Here is a 14,208-nt window from a genome sequence, read left to right on the forward strand (position 1 = left end):
AGCCATTTATGAACTTAGCCACCATGAATTTATCCAGTCCCCTTTTAAACATTGTTATAGTCCTAGCCTTCAAAACCTCCTCAGGTAAGGAGTTCCACAAGTTGACTGTGCGCTGCGTGAAGAAGAACTTCCTTTTATTTGTTTTAAACCTGCTGCCTATTAATTTCATTTGGTGACCCCTAGTTCTTGTATTATGGGAATAAGTAAATAACTTTTCCTTATCCACTTTCTCAACATCACTCATGATTTTATATACCTCTATCATGTCCCCCCTTAGTCTTCTCTTTTCCAAACTGAAGAGTCCTAGCCTCTTTAATCTTTCCTCATATGGGACCCTCTCTAAACCCTTAATCATTTTAGTTGCTCTTTTCTGAACCTTTTCTAGTGCTAGAATATCTTTTTTGAGGTGAGGAGACCACATCTGTACACAGTATTCGAGATGTGGGCGAACCATGGATTTATATAAGGGCAATAATATATTCTCAGTCTTATTCTCTATCCCCTTTTTAATGATTCCTAACATCCTGTTTGCTTTTTTGACCGCCTCTGCACACTGCGTGGACATCTTTAGAGAACTATCCACGATGACGCCAAGATCTTTTTCCTGACTCGTTGTAGCTAAATTAGCCCCCATCATGTTGTATGTATAGTTGGGGTTATTTTTTCCAATGTGCATTACTTTACATTTATCCACATTAAATTTCATTTGCCATTTTGTTGCCCAATCACTTAGTTTTGTGAGATCTTTTTGAAGTTCTTCACAATCTGCTTTGGTCTTAACTATCTTGAGTAGTTTAGTATCATCTGCAAACTTTGCCACCTCACTGTTTACCCCTTTCTCCAGATCATTTATGAATAAATTGAATAGGATAGGTCCTAGGACTGACCCTTGGGGAACACCACTAGTTACCCCTCTCCATTCTGAGAATTTACCATTAATTCCTACCCTTTGTTCCCTGTCCTTTAACCAGTTCTCAATCCATGAAAGGACCTTCCCTTTTATCCCATGACAGCTTAATTTACGTAAGAGCCTTTGGTGAGGGACCTTGTCAAAGGCTTTCTGGAAATCTAAGTACACTATGTCCACCGGATCCCCCTTGTCCACATGTTTGTTGACCCCTTCAAAGAACTCTAATAGATTAGTAAGACACGATTTCCCTTTACAGAAACCATGTTGACTATTGCTCAAGAGTTTATGTTTTTCTATGTGTCTGACAATTTTGTTCTTTACTATTGTTTCAACTAATTTGCCCGGTACCGACGTTAGACTTACCGGTCTGTAATTGCCGGGATCACCCCTAGAGCCCTTTTTAAATATTGGCGTTACATTAGCTAACTTCCAGTCATTGGGTACCGAAGCCGATTTAAAGGACAGGTTACAAACCTTAGTTAATAGTTCCGCAACTTCACATTTGAGTTCTTTCAGAACTCTTGGGTGAATGCCATCTGGTCCCGGTGACTTGTTAATGTTGAGTTTATCAATTAATTCCAAAACCTCCTCTAGTGATACTTCAATCTGTGACAGTTCCTCAGATTTGTCACCTACAAAAGCCAGCTCAGGTTTGGGAATCTCCCTAACATCCTCAGCCGTGAAGACTGAAGCAAAGAATCCATTTAGTTTCTCCGCAATGACTTTATCATCTTTAAGCGCTCCTTTTGTATTTTCATCGTCAAGGGGCCCCACTGGTTGTTTAGCAGGCTTCCTGCTTCTGATGTACTTAAAAAACATTTTGTTATTACCTTTGGAGTTTTTGGCTAGCCGTTCTTCAAACTCCTCTTTGGCTTTTCTTATTACACTCTTGCACTTAAGTTGGCAGTGTTTGTGCTCCTTTCTATTTGCCTCACTAGGATTTGACTTCCACTTTTTAAAGGAAGTCTTTTTATCTCTCACTGCTTCTTTTACATGGTTGTTAAGCCACGGTGGCTCTTTTTTAGTTCTTTTACTGTTTTTCTTAATTTGGGGTATACATTGAAGTTGAGCCTCTATTATGGTGTCTTTAAAAAGGGCCCACGCAACTTGCAGGGATTTCACTTTAGTCACTGAACCTTTTAACTTTTGTCTAACTAACCCCCTCATTTTTGTATAGTTCCCCCTTTTGAAATTAAAGGCCACAGTGTTGGGCAGTTGAGGTGTTCTTCCCACCACAGGGATGTTGAATGCTATTGTATTATGGTCACTATTTCCAAGCGGTCCCGCTATAGTTACCTCTTGGACCAGCTCCTGCGCTCCACTCAGGATTAAATCTAGAGTCGCCTCTCCCCTTGTGGGTTCCCGTACTAGCTGCTCCATGAAGCAGTCATTTAAAGTATCGAGAAATTTTATCTCTGCATTTCGTCCTGAAGTGAAATGTTCCCAGTCAATATGGGGATAATTGAAATCCCCCACTATTATTGGGTTCTTAATTTTGATAGCCTCTCTAATTTCCCTTAGCATTTCATCATCACTATTACTGTCCTGGTCAGGTGGTCGATAATAGATCCCTAATGTTATATTTTTACTAGAGCATGAAATTTCTATCCATAGAGACTCTATGGAACCTGTGGATTCGCTTAAGATTTTTACTTCATTTGAATCTACACTTTCTTTAACATATAGTGCCACTCCTCCCCCTGCACGGCCTGTTCTGTCCTTCCGATATATTTTGTACCCCGGAATGATTGTGTCCCATTGATTGCTCTCACTCCACCAGGTTTCTGTGATGCCTATTATATCTATATCCTCCTTTATCACAAGGCACTCTAGTTCACCCATCTTATTATTTAGACTTCTGGCATTTGTGTACAAGCACTTTAAAAACTTGTCCCTGTTTATTAGCCTGTCTTTTTCTGATGTGCCAGATTCTTTTTTATGTGGCTGTTTATCATCTGATCCGGCCCTTACATTATACTTTTCAGTCCTCTGCTCCTGACTATAACCTGGAGATTCTCTATCATCAGACTCTCCCCTAAGGGAAGTCTGTGTCCGATCCACACGCTCCTCTGCAGCAGTCGGCTTTCCCCCATCTCCTAGTTTAAAAACTGCTCTACAACCTTTTTAATGTTTAGTGCCAGCAGTCTGGTTCCACTTTGGTTTAGGTGGAGCCCATCTCTCCTGTATAGGCTCCTCCCATCCCAGAAGTTTCCCCAGTTCCTAATGAACGTGAACCCCTCCTCTCTACACCATCGTCTCATCCACGCATTGAGACTCTGAAGCTCTGCCTGCCTACCTGGCCCTGCGCGTGGAACTGGGAGCATTTCTGAAAATGCCACCATTTTCTAAAAGATTTCTCTAGTTCAACCAGAGCTTTTGAACTTGAAGCAGGAATTAATTCAGGGAAGTCCCATGGCCTGTGTTATGCAGGAGGTCAGACTAGAGGAACACAATGATCCCTTCTGGCTTTACAATATACAAACTATTAAGCCCTTGTGTTGTTTTTTTATGTGGATTTATCAACAATGGCCCATGAACCAATCACAGTAAAATTTGATGGCTGCAACTCACTCCATTTGGCCCTTAGATTCACCTAGAAGCTGCAGTTGTTGCAGCATGCTGGGCTCACCTCCAGAGCAGAACTGACCAACATGAATGTGACACACTAGTGCTCCTCATCCTGCACAAGCTGCCAATGAAATTCTGCTGTGTTCTGTCCCGAAGGAGGGAAGACTGACCCTGACTTGCCTCCTCTGCTGGGATGGTGTTCAGAGTACTGTGTGTCAGAGAGTCCACACTTCTCAGAGCTATATATCTTGAAATACTGAAGTGATCAAGACCACAATTTACCACCTAATGAAAAAGGCAGAACCCTTCAGGGGAATAGTGTTCCTAGCACGCTGTTCAGGGATGAATTTAGTACTGACTTAGGAAGAAAGAATGCCAAATGCTGGGTCAGCAGCAGTACACCTTGGAGCTGTCTAGGTTTTCCTCTGAGGTCCCCTCATTCACATACTTTGCTTGCAAGATTCGACTCAAGAACACTGACCGTATGGGTCTAGCAGAGGACAATAAATCATATACGTCCAAGTCCTGAAAAGGGGTATCTGAGCAAATAAAGGTTTTCATGCTCACCTTGGCATGCATGGGAGACATCTAGAAAGTAGCTGGATGTGAGCAGGTTTTACAGGAACATGCTGAACACGGCGATGTAATGGGCACTAATGGTTTACCGGCAACACTTTATTATAAATGGCAAAGCGCTATTACTTCCTTCAGTATTTGATGTAATAACATTTATCACACTGAATTATTTTGGTATTCATGGGGATGTCAGATATAATTCTATAAGAATTACTATCTGAATGAATGCCCAGTAAATTACAATGGAATTATTATGAAATTAGACATTACAGTAACATTATTATCAAAAGAGGTCATCATGATTGGTGTGCTATTCAAATGAGTATACCAAAAGGAATTACACTCAGACCTGATTAATCCAAATCATTTTGCAGACCCTATTTTTATGCAGATTACACCACAGTCTCAAACTGATAAATCAGCCAGTGGTACAAGTGGAGTGATGCAAAACACTGCTCAACTTTTCAAACGGCCTCACCTGGTGAAACAACTCCACATGCTGTAGATTTTAACTGGGATGAAACTAATAAAGTGCTCGGGAATGTACTCCAAAAACCTACTGCATGTAGCATAGAATAATCTCTGTCCTATGCAATTCAATAGCAAGGATATCGTTCTTTATTTCATAGATAACTCATGCCTCCCCATACTGCGGGGGGAGGGGAGCAATCTAAAGCAGAGGACACGTAACCATCCCACATGTCTCCTCTGTTCAGTGAACACCCCTCCCCCCCAACCCTGAGCCCAGCGTAGGGCCACTACACGCTACCCGTACCACGTTACCTTGCCGGGGGAGACTCTATCCTTTTCTCCCTGTGCTTCTCCCACAAACATTTGACCACTCTCCCTGGCAGCCAGGTGGGGCGTAGGACGGAGCCATTTCTGCCTGACAGAAACTGGCTGAGAGTCAGCAGGAGTATGTCCACGCATCAACAATTACACCTCACTTTCAGAGTAGACATAACCACACTGCATGCTAAACATGTCAGACTGTCGTGTTCATGTGTTGCTTGTTGGGAAACTTTCGGCCTGATCCACTGAAGTCTATAGCAAGCTTCCCTCATTGACTTCAATGGGCTTGGATTGGGCCTTTTGTGTTTATGAAGGCTTCTAGGGGAGCAGAGAAATAATTTCCATAAACTTTCTTTTCACTGAACTATACTTTAGTACAATTATGGAAAACCTAATATTTCAAAGTCTGAATTGCGATGTAAGTCACAGCACTGTCAAAACACAAGTACAAACTGGTGTTTCATGAAAAGCCTGGGCATAAATAAAATCCATAAGGGGAAAACAGAGATGTTTAACCACAGCCTTTCATGCTGAATAATGACTCCTTTGAGCAAGGATATCTGACATGGAGATGTAAAGAAATGAGTATACTACAAAATATACAGCTGGTATATGACATTTTTAAGCACCAATTATGCCAGGTGATTTATACTTAGATTAACTGTGTCTGTCCAGCTGCTGAATTAGGGGTTAATTATTAAGAGTTAATAGGCACTTTATTTAAAAGTGTCCCATCATTGCTGGTTCAACTGATCATCACTCCAGTACCATAGGAGTGACAAAAATTAAGTAGCTTGGGATAGGAATGGATGTAAATTTTCCTGCACTTTGTCAGGAATTTAATTGCATCACCAGGAAAACCTGCTGTACTCTGCAAACAATGTTGCTGCTCTTTTAAAATGAAAATTTTTGAAACGATTCAGGAATTCTAGTCTAGTTCATTATGGCCATACCTCATTCTCAGCCCCAGGAAGCACGCTCAGAGCTGACGATCTCTACAGGGAATGACAGTGGAGGGAAGTAATATATAGGCAGCCACAAGCCTGAAGGAGTAGCAGTCTACATGGCTCTATGTAAGCAGGTGGCAATCCCATCCTGCCTCAGACAGTATTCACATACAGCAGAGGGTCCAAATGTAACACACACACACACACACACACACACACACCAGGGCCGGTGTAACCACTAGGCGAACTAGGCGGCCTCCAAGGGTGCCAAGATTTGGGGGCACTAAAAAGCGGTGCCCCAATTTTTTTTTTTTTTTACACTAGAGTGGAGTCACATCTTACGCGGGGGTTAGGTTCTAAGGTCAGCACGTAAGAGGAAAATCACCTATAGTGAAAATTACCATAAAGCACAGTACACACAGGATACACTGTATACACTAGAACAGGGGTCCTCAACGTACGGCTCACGTGCCAAAGGTGGCACGCGAGCCGATTTTTTTTTAATGGCAGGCTGTGGGTCCCGGCCGCCGCTGAGCCCGCTGCCGGTCTGGGGTTCCGTCCGCCGGCTCCTGCCAGCCGGGATCCCGACCACCGGCCAGCTCAGCCCGCTGCTGGGTGAGTGAACGGAACCCCAGGCCGGCAGCGGGCTCAGCAACCGCCGGGACCCGCAGCCTGCCATTAAAAAAAAATCGGCTCGCATGCCGTAGGTTGAGGACCCCTGTTCTAGTGTATAAAGTGTATCCTGTGTATACTGAGTGTACTGTACTTTATGGTAATTTTCACTATACGTGATTTTCCTCTTACGCGCTGACCTTAGAACCTAACCCCCGCGTAAGATGTGACTCCACTGTATTCATTTTTGAAAGTTTATAATAAGCAATGCTCCAGGGAGAGGGCAGGGGGAGGGGGAGCACAAGGTGGAAGTTTTGCCTAGGGCACAAAATATCCTTGCACCGGCCCTGGGGCCCCAAGCCCTGGGGCACAGGCTCTGGGGCCCCGCCTTAATCATTAACCATATCCTGAACTTTCCATTGAGCATGGCTATTGTGAGGATTTTTCCCGGCAAGACCCCTCTATCCCTGTAACTTGTTTCTTCTGCCTTCTATATTTGTAGCTTGGAGACAATAGCACTCACCTGATCTGACATCAGGGTAAGTCAGCAGAATAGTCTCTGTGTCTCTGTTCAAGTTACTAGCATCTGACATTCTCCATCTAGGTATTTAAACTGTGTTCATCGTGCTTGTATTAGAGCCTGGCAGCTCCCGCCCCTCATTGGACTGAAGGATTTGCCCAGTGGTAGATACTCTAATTCCCTTCCCTGGCTAACCCTGACCTTGCCCCACTGCTTATAGCCTTTCTACTGTGGCCCAAGGAGCCCCTGTGAAGATGGGCTGAATGACAACAGTTGTGTAGACTGTTTGTAGTTAGTCACTATCCTTTCCTTCCTGCAGCAGTACTTTTCTTTTCTTTTTTCTCCCCTTCTACCACTGAAAGAAAAAAAACATTGAATATTCAAAATGAACATTTAAAATAACAAAACACAACTTTCTTTTGTTTGAAATTCTCTTTCTTTTTGTCCAAAAATAAAATAACTGGACAATTTCTAATGACACAAATGTATTCATTGCCTTGGAAATTATTTTGAGAAAAAACAAAACCAAAAAACTCAACAAGTTTTAGTCCTTATCCTAGGACTACATCAGTCAGAAAAGAGACAATGTATACATAGTTTCCACTTCCATGGGCAGTGTGCAGTCCTTTACATTGCTATACTCACTTCTCCAGTATGCAGCATACAATGTGCACTCGACTTTCTTCTCCAGTGTGCTCTGTGCAATGTACCATATAGCCTCTTCTCCAGCATACCCTGTGCAATTCGTCATACATGCTCTTCAGGGGCTGATTTTTAGAGGGTTCCTCTGGCCTGGGTTAATCTACCCATTCCCCGCTAGCATAGCTGTGGCCTGGCTGTCCCCCAGTACAGATTCAGGGATTCCGCCTCTTTAAAGGTTTCAGAGTGGTAGCCGTGTTAGTCTGTATCAGCAAAAACAACGAGGAGTCCTTGTGGCACCTTAGAGACTAACAAATGTATTTGGGCATAAGCTTTCCTGAGCTAAAACTCCCATGCATCTGATGAAGTGGGTTTTAGCCCATGAAAGCTTATGCCCAAATACATTTGTCAGTCTCTAAGGTGCCACAAGGACTCCTCGTTGTTTTTTTTCCTCTTTAAAGTTGCCCATTTCCCACATCATTATCAGCAATCAGGAGCTGCCAAATCAGCATGATTTAGCTGTCCCCTATCAATCTGCACCCCTCTCATGCCCAGGGCAGTAAAATCTCTCACTCCAGCCCTGCCAAATTCTCTGATGTTTTTGTTGAACATGTACTGTATCCACTTCTAAATTAGCACTGTTCCATGGGCATGGGATGTGTCAGTAGCACTTATGCTTTTGCTTCCCTTATAGGAAAGTCCACTGGAATTTAATAGGGTGAAATCTAGATAAATATAGGGTCTTATAATTATTATTTATTAGTTGTATTATCATAACACCTGGGAGCCCTTATGGACCAGGACACCATTGTGCCAGGTGCTGTACAAACACATCACAAAGACAGTCCCACCCCAGGGAGCTTTCAATTTAAGTATAAGATTCTCATTTATAGCTAGACTGCTTTATACACTTCTAGCAGCATAAAGGGTCCTTAAAGTAGTTATAATGGATCCTTAGTATAAATAAGAGCATGGCCCCCTTGAATTCAATACAGAATCATAGAATTTTTCTACACAATTTTTAAACCATCCTAGAGAATATAAAATTATATTATAAAATTATTCAGGTTCATTTGGAACTCCTATAATGAGGTTACAATTTTCCAGTAGGTTGCCATAGGTTTTTCCCCACAAAGGTTGATATTTATTTACTCAAAGTGAAACAAGAGAAACCAGAGACTGAAAAAGCTGTTGATGGACATACAGTCTAAGGGGTATTTTACCAACATGCATACACTTCTAAGAATATAATAAAGAATGATATCTTCTTTCTATGATTTTTAAATAAACCTACAGGATTCTATAGCAGGGATAAAATTCTCAGATACAATAGAATGGCTTAAAAATTCTACAGAAAAGGTTTCATTCTTTATTACACTCTATAGATTATTAGAGTAATTTGTATAGAATTCCATTACATATCTATGGAAAGCGATTGTTTTTCTTCCTATTAAATTCTATAGCACTTTTCCAGGAGAGTTTATAGAATATATTAGAATATATAAATTTGTGTGAAAGGAAGAAAAACTTGAACAATTAGGATAAGAAATCTACTCCTTAAATCTATGACTCTTTTACTTTGAAATTCATTTTTTTTTAATCCAGCAAGTAAAGCTGTTTATTCTTGTGAATAAAAAAGTGAAAAGCTATATAAGGGCAAGGATCACTTATTTTTGAGCCATTTATCTACTTACTCTTTGATCACCTCTATGGATCATAGCAGGAGCTAGGAACTTATTCATAGAGGTTTATAGGAATACGAAAAGGAAGATACTACGCTTTGCTCCATGACTTATGCAAATCCCTATCTCATGGCAGATAGAAAGGGTGCTCCAAAGTTTGTCAATAAAATGAAAGGAGAGAGATAAAAAATCCTTATGGGTCGTGTTTTCCTATATCATTGCAAAGAGAAGCTTCATTCTCATTCATATCAAATCCTTCAAACAGATGAGAAAAAAATCTCTTGAACTTCAACATAAATTCAAAGGGATCCATAAAATATGTAACAAATACAAAATGGATTATTCCCCCTCCCCCAACTCCTGTATCATCAGCTAGACCATGCCGGCTCAGTGAAAGAAATGACTTTAAGAAACATAAAAAGGTTTTCAGTGCTGCATGACTTGAATTCCTTCTCTGATCACAAATACAGATAACAAATGAATTTTTTTGAAGTCATTTCTAATCTAAGATATGGCTCATGTTCTCAGAAGAAGCCCCCTCTGCCTGGAAAAGCTGTGTTAGAGATTTTCAGTTTGGCCTGGGCCAGAAATTCCACTGCTATGGATCCCCATGATCCTTAGACAGGAAAGTCGTTGTTTAATTTGCAAGAATCAGAGGCTGTTCTTCTGGCTTGTATAACTAAATTGAAGGCATTTTTGGAAAGTACGCGAGCAGATCCCCAGCTGGGGAAAATTGTCTTAAGTCATAGACTCAGACTTTAAGGTCAGAATGGACCATCATGATCGTGTAGTCTGACATCCTGCACGTTTCAGGCCATAGAACCTCACCCACCCACTCCTAATAGACCCCTAAACTCTGGCTGAGTTACTGAAGTCCTCAAACCATGATTTAAAGGATTCAAGTTACAGTGAATCCACCATTTACACTAGTTTAAACCTGCAAGTGACCCATGCCCCATGCTGCTGAAGAAGGCGAAAACCCCCCAGGGTCTCTGCCAATTTGACTTGGGAGAAAATTCCTTTCGGAACCCAAATATGGTGATCAGTGAGACCCTGAGCATGTGTGCCAGACCCACCAGCCAAACACCTGGGGAAGAATTTGCTGTAGTAACTCAGCGCCCTTCCCAGCTAGTGCCCCATCACAAGTCACTGGAGATATTTGCTGCTAGCTCCACTGACTGTCATATGTTATGACAATTTACCCTACCTGTCCCATGGTATCCAGTGTTTATTACTACACTTCTCATTTATATATGGTCACATACACTGAGGAGACATCCTAACACACACACCCAAGAACATAAATATACACACTCCTATCCTTGTACATCCATATACACACACTTGTGTGCACATTGGGTGACATTTTGTGTTCTGCTTTTTACCATATGTCTACACAGCAGTTGGGAGATGCAATGCTCAGCTCAGGTAGATATACACCGGCTAGCTCCACTCAAGCTACCATGCTAAAATAGTGGCATGGCCACAGCAACACAGGTGACAGCTCGGGCTAGCCAGCTGACTATAATCCTGCCCAACCCTGGGCATGTCCAGCACAGAATTTACAGCCCAGGATGGGCAGAGGCTAAGATGGCTGTGAGCCACCTTTGTGCCCTCCTGATTTTGGGCTCCTGTTGGTGCTGGAGCAGACCCTGGTATAATACAGACAGCCCTGGGGGCCTCATTGAAGTGATAGCAGCCTCTGCCAGGCTTCCATATGGGCCATGTCACTACCCAGACTATCCATAGTGCTTGCCCCTGACACGCCCCTCATGGTTCTGCCCCAGCCCTACCCCCTGTACTATGGCTTGTGAGGGAGTCTTCGGAGGGCAGCTTTATGGTCCCGCAGTGCCTGTGCTGTGAATCCTGCACCAGCCAGAATCAGGGCATTTATGGTCCCTTTATGCCACTCCAGCCCTTTTACCATGTGTTCCGGGGCGAGAGGATCAGAGTTGGGTGAATAATTGATTTGTCAGTTTAGTGGCCGAACTGAAAAATCTGATGGAAAAAAATTATTTGGGGACCACCGGAAACTACAATTATTTGGGGTATTTTTCCTCAGCAAAATTAAAAACTAGAAAATTTTTGATTCAGGTGAAAAAAATGTTTTCAGGGATTCTTTTTTTTACCTTTTGGGTTTTTTTTTTTTTTGTTAAATATTACAAATATTGAATATAGAAACATCTTTTCAAAAGAAAGACAAAAGATGTGGACTTTTTCTCAATTTGGTTTTCCTCCATTTTTAGTCAGCCAAAACTGTTTGCCACATTTGACCTGAATTCACAAATAGTTCCATTCAACCAAAAAAAAATATATCATTTTTCATTAATAAGCTATTTGTCAGAAATAAATCACCCAGCTCTAGTAAGATTCTCACCCAGCATACTCACACATCACACACTTGCACCCCCCCATAAATAAAAACAGATACCCTTTCTGCACAAAGAACGCATGCACACATCCATCAAGCAGATATACACAGCCCTCAGACTTCCATTGCACTCCCCATGTTCAAATGCACACACTACACACATTCACCTCACATGCAAAACCATGCACTGGGGAATAGCCCTGCAAATCTTAACAGGGATGGAAAGAGTGCATTCTCTAGAACTGACTCCAAAATCCTATGGAACAGAGTGGAAATAAACTCCTTCCTATCGATTTTTTGGACCTAGATAAGGGATCATTTTGGGGTTAAAGTTTGAAGCTTTATCAGCTTGAAGATGTTCAAGTCCAGGGCTCTTTTGTTTCATTCCTAGAGCACAGAGCAGCTTTGCTACAGCCTTAGAGTGATGGCTCAACATTTCTATTCCCACACACTAGAGGGATACTTAACTGTCAAAGCTAGTCTTTTTATTCAAATAACTTGTTCCAGATAGGTAGGAGTGAAACCAATTTCATGCGGGCTTTTTGAATCAAACCTATTATCTGGTGAAATGATATAGAAAATCACTGCTTTTGCTCTGAGCTTTTGATGTGCAACAGCTTCTGTTTACTGTGGCAGTCTATTTAGAACTTATTCTAAGTAACCCATGGAGGCCCCAGAGCTCCACTCTTAATGCTATACATAGCAACAAAGAAAATAATCACATATTTTCATGTAAATTTCTGAAGTTGTTTCTCTGTAACAGAGTTTGAAATGGACCTATTTTCCAGTTATGGAGACATTTTTGGCAATATTTTAACTGATATTGTTATCAACATTTTTGAAAGATGCCATTTGTGGAAAAAACAGTAATAAAACATGGTTTTCAGGACAAAATATTTCATTAAGATTTTTAGAAAAAGTAGTGCAAACATATTGGGAAAAACTGAAAATATTAATGTCACCATTTCCCCCCACAAATAAAATAACATTAAATAAACAAATAAATATATATATAAATGCAAATCATTTTAAAGGGCCATTTTTCAACCAAAATACTTAATGAAAAACATTTCAACTAGCTCAAGGGCTAAAAGCTTTATCTTTGTCATTTTTTGATTAAAAAAATAATGTACAAAAGCACAGAAGACCTGTGCTAGGCAGAGGATGGATCACAAAGTACAGAGCAGATGTCACCAAGACAAGGCTGGTCTTCACTACCTGCCCAGATCGGCAGTAGAAAATCGATCTCTCTGGGATCGATTTATCGCGTCTCGTTGGGACGCGATAATCGATCCCCGAATCGACGCGCGTACTCCACCAGCCCAGGTAGGAGTAAGCGCCTTCGACGGGGGAGCCGCGGAGGTCAATTTGCCGCCGTCCTCACAGCGGGGTAAGTCGGATCAGATACATCGAATTCAGCTACGCTATTCGCGTAGCTGAATTTGCATATCTGAAATCGATCCCCCCCCCCCGTAGTGTAGACGTAGCCTTAGAGTGAAATTCATTCCTCCGCAGAAAGTCAGAACTACACCTATGTGTAGTTAATCTTAAATTGCCTTTGGTGGGTTTAGATTATATATTAGTCTTATACTAGGTCTCTGTGATTTTCACCTGCAGTCCTAGGAGTTTGTCTGGGAAGAAAAAACTAAGGAAAATTGAGTAAGGCCCTCAAGATTTTTTCATTAAGCTTCCTCCCCCCCCCCCCCAAACTATTTTGGATAAAAAGAACCAACTGAACAAAGAGTGGGATTTTAGAAATCACTTAAGTGATTTAGAAGCAGCAGTACCACTGAAAGTCAATAGGACATGTACTCCTAAGTCACCTAGGTACTTCTGAAAATCCTATTCAAAATCTTTTAAGTTCAAATAAGTTTTGAGGTTTTTATTAATTGTTTAATTATGTAATGATGATTATGTTAGTTTGTACATGTATCTGCTCCTCCTGGTTCTAGACATGACTAGAAATAGAGGAGATGAAATGTCATAAGAGAGATTGGGCATCTGCTATTTATGGCCTCGCTGGAAATCTTCCATAAGGTATCTAAACCAATTTTGCGGACCTAAGAATTCTGGGATAAGAACTGAATTGGCCTCTGTATTTTTGGTGCTGTATATAAACAGAATTTAACTGCTGAAGATGTTGTGTGTTCATCATTACTATAACACAGAAAAAAAAGTCAACCACTAAAACTTGTAATAAATGTAGGAAGACAGGAGAGAACCGCTATTGGCTTTGCCACATATTTGGACAGCTTTTACTAAATTCCCCATTGGTGTAAACCAGGGTAATTTAATGGATTTATTCTTGTACATGAGCATTCATGTAAAAAGAATGAAAAAGTCCATGGAAGGTAGACAATATTTGCAAAAAGTTACATTTTGTTGAAAACCCAATTTTCCAGCCCTAGCTGCAGTGTCACCAGACTGATTATATCCACAAATCAGTTGATATTATGCAAATTCTGAGACAGATAGAAAGATCCACCCCAGGGCACGAGTAAAGATTGCAAACATGTTTTAGCTGTGTAGAGAAGAGGACTGTATTTAGGGTGACCAGATAGCAAGTGTGAAAAATCAGGACAGGGGGTGGG

This window comes from Emys orbicularis, chromosome 6, assembly GCF_028017835.1.
Source record: "Emys orbicularis isolate rEmyOrb1 chromosome 6, rEmyOrb1.hap1, whole genome shotgun sequence".
NCBI classification, from domain to species: domain Eukaryota; kingdom Metazoa; phylum Chordata; order Testudines; family Emydidae; genus Emys; species Emys orbicularis.